This window comes from Myotis davidii, unplaced genomic scaffold (assembly GCF_000327345.1).
Source record: "Myotis davidii unplaced genomic scaffold, ASM32734v1 scaffold1695, whole genome shotgun sequence".
NCBI classification, from domain to species: domain Eukaryota; kingdom Metazoa; phylum Chordata; class Mammalia; order Chiroptera; family Vespertilionidae; genus Myotis; species Myotis davidii.
The window spans coordinates 135,434-145,931 of NW_006286298.1; the positions used below are offsets into that span (position 1 = coordinate 135,434).

The following is a 10,498-nucleotide window of genomic DNA, read 5'->3' on the forward strand; positions in this document are numbered from 1 at the left end:
CGCCCGCCTGTCGCGCACCCAGCGGGGAGGCCGAGAAGCTGCCGCGGCGGGGACTGGGTTTGCTGGAAACGCACCAGGAGGCTTTTCTCAAAAACAGCAAAATAGGCAACATCGCTGTTGTCACTGGAGTTCGCAAAACTGAAATCCTGTCAAGATGGCTTTTTTATTGAATGTATTGGGGCGCCATTGGTTAAAATTACATAGATTTCAGGTGTGCCATTCTATAATATACATCAGCTGTAGACAGTGCTGCGTGTTCGCACCCCCAGGCTCCTTCCATCACCTTTTACCCCATCCTCTCTTCTACCCCATTCCCTCTTCTGCCTCCCGCAGCCTCCGTAAGACCGTCAGCTTTTGATTCTGTGCTGGACTTTATAGTTTGCACACGTATTTGATCGCTTCAGTTTCTTCGGACAGCTCCACGATCTGGGGGTCACCTATGGTTGCAGCGGGACGGGTGGGGCCATGCCTGTCTTGTTCCCCGGTTTTGCAGATGGGGGACCTGGGAGTTGGGGAGCGGAGGCTCAACAGGGTATCTCTGGCACAGAGGCAGGCAGGGCTCTTTTTAATTCCATTCTGTCTCCCAGAGTCACAGACTGTCAACAGTGAAGACGGGGGCCCCCAGAGACGGTCAGTCCGGCCCCTTCACTTCGCAGGGAAGACGGGAGCTGGTGTGCTCGCTTCGCAGCACATGTACTAAAATTGGAACGATCCAGAGAAGATGAGCATGGCCCCTGCACAAGGATGACATGCAAATTCGGGAAGCGTTCCATATTAAAAAAAAAAAAAAAAAAAAAAGATGGGAGCGGGAAGCTTCAGAAAAACACATTTGCTGGCCTTCAGTAAGTAATCGCTTTGTTTCTTCCTTAAAAGCTGGGAGGAGGTCCTTATATGTGTTATAGATCAAGAGACAGTGGGCCAGTAATTATGATTCTGAAACTGCTCATAATTGGATCTATGACGGGGCGCTCTAATTCAGACGAATGAGACCAAGTTGCTGGCTCCCAATAGCCCACAAGCCAGTGAAGGCTCAAGAGGTGCTAATTAGATCAGTGTTTCAAAAAGTTATTCATTTGATAAGCTGCTGAACGGCGCCGTGTGCAGAGCCCCGAGCTGGGCGCTCTGGCTGATGGAAGGTTCCAGTACGGTGTGAATTAGCGGTGAAGAGCCAGAGCCCTCTGGAGCCGGATTGTGCAGGTTAGAACCCCACCTTTGCCATTTACTCACTGTGTTAACCTGGGGGATTATCCGCTGGCCTCTCTACTCGTGGAGTTTACCTCTAATTATTGAAAAGATGCGCCGAAACCGGTTTGGCTCAGTGGATAGAGCGTCGGCCTGCGGACTGAAGGGTCCCGAGTTCGATCCCGGTCAAGGGCATGTACCTGGGTTGCGGGCACATCCCCGGTGGGAGATGTGCAGGAGGCAGCTGATCGATGTTTCTCTCTCATGGATGTTTCTAACTCTCTATCTCTCTCTCCCTTTCTCTCTGTAAAAAATCAATAAGATATATTAAAAAAAGAGAAAAGATGCACATACATAAATCAATTTAATACAAGATACATGGATGTGATATAGGTGTGTGAGCTGGGGCTGGGCGAGGTCACGCTAGAGAAGGGAGGAGGGAGAAGGGAGGAGGTGGCACTGGGGTCATTGGAAAAGAAGTAGGGTTTCGGAAGGTCGGGGTAGAGGAAAGGCATCAAGAAGAAGGAGCCGCATGAGTCCCGGCCTAGAGGCGGGAGCACGATTGTCCTGTGTGGTGCAGCGTGAGGATTAAGGGGAGTTCAGGCGGGGCAGGTGGGTGGAGGCCAGATTGAGGAAGGCCTTGGATTCGGGCCAGTTTAGATGTTATTCAGGAAGCAGGAAAGGCCTTCGGGGGACTTTTGCTCGACCATTTTGCAACGTCAGGAGAATGCAGCGACTCAGAGAAACGCGGTGGATTTCAGCATGGAGCCACGTTTCCTGAGTGGGAGTGAGTGTCCTGCCTCAGGCAAGGCTGGTCTATCCGGAGGGGTGCCTGCCACCTCATGCTGTGTCTTACTCTCCCCGAAAGGCGTGTGACCGAGACTCCCCTCTCGTGGCCGAGGCTGGTACTTCCTTGGAGACTGGAGTGGGATTTCTCTATTTATAGATTCCTATTCAACTTATAAATATAGACGGAACATCTATTCTGTGCTAGGCGCTGCCATGCACTTTATCTCCTACCGTTCTCACAGCCGCCATGGGAAGTGGATAGCATGAACATTTAACAGAGAAAGCAGAACGTGCTGAGCTATGGAGTTGGAGGAACCTGAAAGAATCGTTTTCTCTGTCACGTGGTTCATCCCCTCACAGCTCCCTGCACTGCTTGAGTTTTTCTAACAGATGCCACTTGGCTTACCTCTGTCCTCTTAGATCGACCTGGACTAAGTATTAGATCAGTTCTTTTTTTAAAAAAATATATTTTATTGATTTTTTACAGAGAGGAAGAGAGAGGGATAGAGAGTTAGAAACATCAACGAGAGAGAAACATGGATCAGCTGCCTCCTGCACACCTCCTACTGGGGATGTGCCCACAACTAAGGTATATGCCCTTGGCCGGAATTGAACCTGGGACCCTTGAGTCCGCAGGCCGATGCTCTATCCACTGAGCCAAACCGGTTAGGGCATAGATCAGTTCTTATCTGTTTGTGATGTCAAGGTCACAGGGGAGGCCAGTGGGTAACTTGCCCAGGGTAACACCCATTCCCATTTCGCCAGCACCAACTGAGAAAGCAGCAACTGTGCAGGAATAGGGGTCAGGACACATTTAACTATTTATTAAGTTTTAATTACCGACCATTTTTTTTCAATCCCCAAACCCCTCTGTGACAGAAGTACCTTGGGGCACTTCTTCCTATTTTAGAGATTAGCTGTGACCAGACATGTCCCCTCTGGCAGAGGCTTTCTTTGGCTGCTGCCTTCTCTGAAATCACTGTGGTTAGCTCTGCCTGCCGCCCTGGGGCCCCTTCCCCCGGGCTGTCCTCACCAGCCTTTTTTCTCTGTGGATGAAAAGGGACCACATACTGAACCTGACAAGCTCAGGGAAGGCCTGCATGTGGGTCTTGCAAACTCGGAGACCTAAAGTAACCACAAAGGATGGTCTGAAATGAAAACTCTTGAACTAAAAGCTGTTTATGGCAGGTAGTCATGTCCTAGGCTAGACTCTACCCCGGCAAAGGTCATCTGCACCTTAACTAAGCCTGTCTATTGTCTTTTGTATCTACAATAACATTCCTCTGGAATGTCTAGACCCCTTTTTCTAGACTCCTCAGGGCAGAACCAGTGCACCAAGGCAGAGAGCTCTCACTGTTATTGTTGCCGTGTTAATTACTGACTGTTAACTATCCTGTACTCACCCATGTAAAAGAAATATGTGTCTATCATTTTACTTTTTAAAAAAATATATTTATTGATTTTCCACAGTGAGGAAGGGAGAGAGACAGAGAGTCAGAAACATTGATGAGAGAGAAACATCGATCAGCCGCCTCCTGCACATCCCCCACCGGGGATGCGCCCGCAACCCAGGTACATGCCCTTGACCAGAATCAAACCCGGGACCCCTCAGTCCGTAGGCCAACGCTCTATCCACTGAGCCAAACCGGTTTTGGCTATCATTTTACTTTTTATACAATCCCAGAGTTTCCCCCTCCTCGATTTCTCCCACCTCCCTAACCTATCACCAATGGATTTCATGTTCCACACACGTCTCTTCTGATTGTAATCTCTCTCTATAAAAGCCTCAGTGACCATTACAACCAAAAGACCAGAACGACCAGTCGACCGGTCACTATGACGTGCACTGACCATCAGGAGGCAGACACTCAACGCAGGAGCTGCCCCCTGGTGGTCAGTGCGCTCCCACAGCGGGAACGCCGCTCAGCCAGAAGCCGGCTTCCGGTTGGCGAGTGCAGCTGTGGGAGCCGTGCCGCCCTGGCTGGGGCTCTTCCGTGGCCGCCTGCCGCTTCAGCACTGCTACATCCCTGGCGGGGGCGGGGAGGGGATGCCCCCCTGAGGGATGTCCCAGATTGTGAGAGGGCGCAGGCCAGCCTGAGGGACCCCACCTGTGCATGAATCTGTGCACCGAGCCTCTAGTGTATAAAATAAGGTGCAAAACTACCATTATCTCAGTCTGATGATATTCTGCTTCCCAGCAACTGTGGACAGTTTGGCTCAAATAAACTCATTAAAATTCTCCGTAGGTTTGAGTGTTTCTTACATCAACACCCCACAGTGTCTCCTTCAGTTACATCCTATTCCTGCGTGACAACTTGTTCCTGTATGTGAACTCTCTAACCTCAGCCATTCCCTTTCTGCCCGCCCCAGTTGGGTTCCTTGTTTGCTGAACAGCGCCACCTGGAGGCTATTCGCCGTGTAAGCTTCAGCATGTCCAATGGACACGCCCTTTTACCCCCAAACCCGTTTCTCTTCCAGACTCTCCTTCCTTCCTTTTTTTTTTTTTAAAAATATATTTTATTGATTTTTCACAGAGAGGATGGGAGAGGGATAGAGAGTTAGAAACATCCATGAGAGAGAAACATCGATCAGCTGCCTCCTGCACACCTCCTACTGGGGATGTGCCCACAACCAAGGTACATGCCCTTAGCCAGAATCGAACCTGGGACCCTTCAGTCCGCAGGCCGACGCTCTATCCACTGAGCCATACCGGCCAGGGCCAGACTCTCCTTCCTTTAGTGCAGTTACCACTCTCTTAGAGTTAAACCATTATTTTTACTATTTTTTCATCTCTCTATATCTAACCATCTCCCCACCATTTTATTACCATAGTATTTCCCAAAGCCATCCTCTCTACTGTTGATCAAGCCCTAAATTTCAAATTTTAATTTTATTTTAAAAAGTATTTTCAGAATTTACCCAGAAGTTGCAAAAACAGTTCAAAGAATTTCAATATACCCTTCATCAGCACTCTAAATGTTAACATTTAAAATAAACATAGTACAATTATTAAAATAAAAATGTTAACATGCATAGAGTTAATCTATAGATCTTTTTCAAATTTTGCAAATTGTTCCTCTAATCTGCTCATCTGTGTCTGCCCCCTCGCCCCCCGGCCAGCTGTATAACTAAAATCCCAGATGTGACTCCCATTGGTCATTGGTTCTGTTTGGATCCTATACAAATCCCTGAACCAATCAGTGTGGAATTGGGGGGTCACTTATCTCTACTTGTGTGACATGCACTGGGCTGGAGGAAAGATGCCTTTCCCAATGAAAACTGGGGTGCTCTCCACAGAAAATGTTGAGCAGACAAAACAGCAGTTCCATTTCAAAGGTTCTGTTTAGAAATTCTAATTTCCCATTAACTACCAAGTGGAGTCCAAATTCCTTTACCAACATCCAAGGCCCTACCTACTTGGATCCAAATCTATATTTTCTGGCTCATTTTATTTATTTATTTATTTAAAAAAATTTTTTCAGTTATGGCTTATTTATTTATTTTTGTTAAAATGTGTTATTGATTTTCAGATAGGGAGGATGGAAGAGAAAGAGAGAGAGAGAGTGTGCTGCCTCCTGCATGCCTCCTACTAGGGATCGAGCCACAACCTGGGCATGTACCCTGCCCAGAACCTGACCGTGACCTCCTAGTTCATAGATCAATGCTCAAATGCGGAGCCACACCAGCCGGGCCAGCCTTTTTTAAATAGCATTCCTCAACTTGCTGCAAGACTTTGGTTAATTTACAGAGTTTTTACAAAGTTGATTCTTTTTTTTTTAATTGCTTTTATTTAGGAGTGAGTTTTCATAGGTCCTCCCTTTCCTATTTATGCTGATATCATCCAAAGCAACATTTAATTAATATTAATGTTCAAACATCAGTTCACCCACCAAATTCCAGTGCTGTGCTCAGGTCTCTCTATATGATCTGCTAAGATGTCCTGAAAGATTGTGCTTCTTGCTTGAAACCAAGCAGAAAGCAAGTAAAGTTCTAAAAGGTCCCCCGTCTTACAGTGTTGTAACTTTACTGTAACACTGTGAAAAGGGGAAATGAGGTTTATTTAGCTTGAGCAGGTCTTACTCTTCCTGCTACTCGGTGCTCACAAGTTATCTGAAGAACCTGGAATCTAAAATCTTCTCAGAGTGACTAATACCGAAGCCATTGGTGAATAGCATTATAACTCCCATTTTAAATGTTCTTGCGAGTCAGAATGCTCTCCCCAGTGCTCTTCCTGCTTTCTAAAATTTCTCCGAGTTTGTCTACAATAGTTCCCAAACCATTTCTCCAGTTCCCTTCAGCATCTTGGCAGATGGACGGCACCCAAAATTTGGGGTCTTGAACCAATTTCAGTTGAGTTAGTGTTCTCTTATCTTCCTTCACTTCCCTGGGGCCTCAGTTTCCACCTAACTACACCCTTAGGCCATTTTAATCTCCAGCATCATTCTCTCTGTAGCAGGCAAACCAAATGAGAGTGGAGAGGTTCTCCTTTCTCTGGGTCATCTGCTAATATTACACCATCTGTGCTCTGCAACGGGCCCGTTTCTTCCTTCTTTTCTCCCAGTATAGCCATACAAGCCCTTGCTGATGTCGATAGCATGTTTCGCAAGCTCAGTTCCACCCGAGTCACAGCCATCCTGACACTGTTCTTACGGGTTCCCACAAGCCTTTTGTGTTTGTCCCTGAGCAGGTAGCTCTTCTTCCGTTCTCTGTCAGGGAATTTGCCGTGCGGCCACTTCAGTGCCTTGAAATGCTCCTCCCATTGCTTGTCAGGATCTAAAAGGGATGAAGGAGTGACTGGTTTTTGTTTGGATATTCTTTTTTTATTTTTTAAAAATATATTTTATTGATTTTTTACAGAGAGGCAGGGAGAGGGATAGAGAGTTAGAAACATCGATGAGAGAGAAACATCGACCAGCTGCCTCCTGCACCCCCCCGCCCCCCACCGGGGATGTGCCTGCAACCCAGGTACATGCCCCTGACCGGAATCGAACCCGGGACCCTTCAGTCCGCAGGCCGACGCTCTATCCACTGAGCCAAACCGGTCAGGGCTGGATATTCTTGAAACAATAATTAAAACTACACATATTAGTTTAGTATTGAAACATACAGAGCCATATATTAAATACATGCAAGGAGGTAATTGTTCAGTCATTTAGCCTCCAATAATTAATTCATGCATTAATTTAGCACCCAATGATTCATTTAGCGTTGTCATGGTCATAGGAATTTGGAAAAGGCAGATCAGGAAAAGCTATGCTGTGTTCCAGCTGAGGGTGGAACTGTGGGGGCCGGGGATGCACTTCCCGATGGTGTCTTCATTTATGTGACTGTCACCCGGGCTGGGCAGGCTGCAGAACAGGCTCACCCATACTGTGTCCTCAGGAGTCCTCCCCAGCACAGTGGTGGCAGGGTGTTTGCACGTCTTACCTGGGAGTTCCAGACTCCGGGAGTGAGTGTGCCAGTGAGCAAGGTGCAATTGCATGGCCTTTAAGGACCCCTCCTTGGAAGCCAAAGAGCATCACGCCCACCGCTCTATGCATTGAACCGTTACAGCCAGCCCAGATTAAGGGGAGTGGACAGAGACCCCAACTCTTTTTTAAAAAAAAAAATATTTTTATTGATTTCATAGAGAAAGGGAGAGGGAGAGTGCGAGAGCAACATTAATGATGAGAGAGAATCATTGATCAGCTGCCTCCTGCACGCCCCACACTGGGAATCAAGCCTGCCTGCAACCCGGGCATGTGCCCTGACTGGGAATCGAACCGTGACCTCCTGGTTCATAGGTCGACACTTCTGGGCCACGCTGGCTGGGCTAGGTCCATCTCTAGGGGGCGGAGTGTCAGAGAACGCATGGCTCAGAAGAACTGTTCCGCCAACCCACAGAAAGATAAGCTTAATCAAATGGTTATTGTTTTAAGTCATTAAAATCCTTTGTGGCCATATTTTAACACCGCCTCAGTTTTATAAATAATTATCTATCAAGGTGAAGTATCTGTCCCTGGCTGGAAAGTTGCCAAACCAGTGACCAGAAATATTTATTTTCAACAAATTGCTTCTTTAGATCTGTTAAAATATGTTGGCATAAAAACAAAACATATGCTTCTTATAAAAATACACACATACAGCCCTAGCCAGTTTGGCTCAGTGGATAGAGTGTCGGCCTGCGGATTGAAGGGTCCCGGGTTCAATTCCGGTCAAGGGCACATGCCTGGGTTGTGGGCTCATTCCCCAGTGCGGGGTGTGCAGGAGGCAGCCGATCAATTATTCTTTCTCATCATTGGTGTTTCTCTCTCTCTCTCTCTCTCTCTCCCTCTCCTTTCCTCTCTGAAATCAATAAAAATATATTTAAAAAAATATGCATCTACAGAAAGTGAGAGTTCTCCACCTCAATTATCTACTTATTTATTTATTTTCCAAAGTTGCATATGCACATGTTTAGAAATTCTATGAGGCTTATTGTGAAAAGCTGGGGTTCCCATAATTTCCTGTTCCCCAGGGGCACTACGTTCAACACCTTGAGCTAATTATCTGGCATTCCCCATATATCTAAGTGGCATGCACATATTGCCGCTTCTTGAGTTTTGGGATTTAGGCATTATCTATCGTTGCGCAGGTCAGGGCTTTAACGCTCATCTTCCAGACACTCCTCCCTTATCCACTCCCCCGCCCCCATATTACTCCATCATACACAAATGTGGTTACATAGATATTCAGGGTTTACATCACTGCAGCTATGTACACACTCTTCATAGCTGACCATGTGGCTACAATGACTGCTTTTTCCGCAGCCCTTGTTTCCCCTCTCTCCCACACCGAGTTAATATTGTGTCCAGTTCTTGCTGTTTTATTTGTTTGCTTTCTATGTATAACATGAATTCAAGCCTAGACTCTGCCTTGAGGTTTAAATATCTCGTTACATTCGAACACATTAGATTCCCCAATGGCTTTATTTCTTAGAGACACGCCTCTCTGCAGCTTCTGACCTGCCTGCGCCTGGAGTGGCTGTTCCCCAGGCTGCAGAGCGGTCTCCTAGGCTCCCTTCACCGCCCACTGGGACTTCCTTCACATCTTCCTTCCTCCCTCCCTCCTTCCCTCCCCTCATCCCTCCATCCCTCCATCCCTCCCATCATCCCTTCATCACGTCCTTCCTTCTTTTTGCTGCAAAAAGCTTTGTTGGTTCCATTTGGTCCAATGCTGGGGAGAGGGCTCCCGGGGTAAATTTCTTTCCTTTTTAAGGCAGAATAATGTGCTATTACTTCATTATTTACTCATGCACCTGGCCGCTGTCTTTTCGATAGTAGATGTTTTCCTCAAATACCGGGAGCAGCGTGGGCGTCCGCTCACACCTCAGCTGGGCCCTGACACGGCTGACCGCGCTCTGCACTGTGGGAGGCCTGTGCTGGGCAGTCACGCAGGGAGACCCCGCTGGCCACATCCTCCTCCAGGACGTGTTCTCCAGGAAGTCACAGAGCTGAGGGAACAGGAAGTTATGGGGAACCCCAGCTTTTCATAATAAGCCTCACACAGATCCCCAAAGGGCCTGGTTCAGGGTGGTTCTTAGGTTGGCCAGATTCTCTAGAGACGGCTCTGCCAGTCTCCTGCCCGAAGGTGCCAACTTCTGTGTCTGTGGCTTCTGCGAGGAAAATCTGTTGACTTCTCGTTTTTCCCACTGCTAGCTCAAGGTCCCCCTTTCTCAGTTCCAGCAAATCACTTACCACGTGTCCCTTACCACCTGTCTTTTTTGTTGTTGTTGTTAATCCTCAACTAACGATATTTTTTCCATTGATTTTTAGAGGGAGGGAGGGAGGGAGGGAGGGAGAGACAGAGAGAAACATCGATGGGAGAGAAAAGAGAGAGAGAGAGAGAGAGAGAGAGAGAGACATCAATTGGTTGCCTCCTGCACGGGGATCAAATCTGCAACCCAGGTACATGCCCTTGACCAAGAATCGTACCAGTTCGCAGGGCAATGCTCTAACCACTGAGAAACACAGGCTAGGGCTAGGGCTTTAAAATGTTTTTCCCTAATGATCTTCTCTCCCTTCTCATTGTTCTTGTAGGTTTGTGGCATTTGAAAAAACCTTCTTACTGCCATTTTATTATCCTTTTGGTGGGAACCGAGTTAAATACATGTGTGTAACCTACCATCTTGAATCTGAAGAGTTCCAATTTTTAAAATTAAACCTTTTCTTGATGTATAGAATACAGACATCTAATTTGCTTGTGACTAAATTTTCTGATTCCTAATAAATTGTTCTGAAATTCAGAAGAGAAAGGAGTGGCTTCATGAAAAAATTGGGGCTTTGGGAACATGGGCTGCTTGGGTAGGTAAAAGGGAGTGAGGAGAAACACCGAAGTGGAGCCAGTGAACGAAGGGGTCAAGGGTAGGAGTGTGTGGAGAGGAATATGGAGGCAGGGTACAGAGGAACCCGAGGGCTGGGGCAAGAAGACTGGATTTCCTGTTAGAAGAGAGTATTTTAGCAGATGTCTCAGCTTCAAAGTGTGGCAGGAAAACATTCACACATTTGAA

General features: G+C 47.1%; 1 long non-coding RNA gene across 2 annotated transcripts; it reads left to right on the forward strand.

The window, feature by feature from the left end:
* Positions 1-40: 40 nt before the first annotated feature.
* LOC107182133 lies at positions 41-10,237 on the forward strand. 2 transcript variants are annotated; one of them, XR_001512857.1, is made up of 3 exons: positions 41-211; positions 588-842; positions 10,029-10,237. It is a non-coding gene; the product is annotated as an uncharacterized LOC107182133 (long non-coding RNA). The 2 variants fall into 2 exon arrangements; XR_001512856.1 differs by lacking the exon at positions 10,029-10,237 and adding an exon at positions 2,851-3,388.
* The last annotated feature ends 261 nt before the right edge of the window (positions 10,238-10,498 follow it).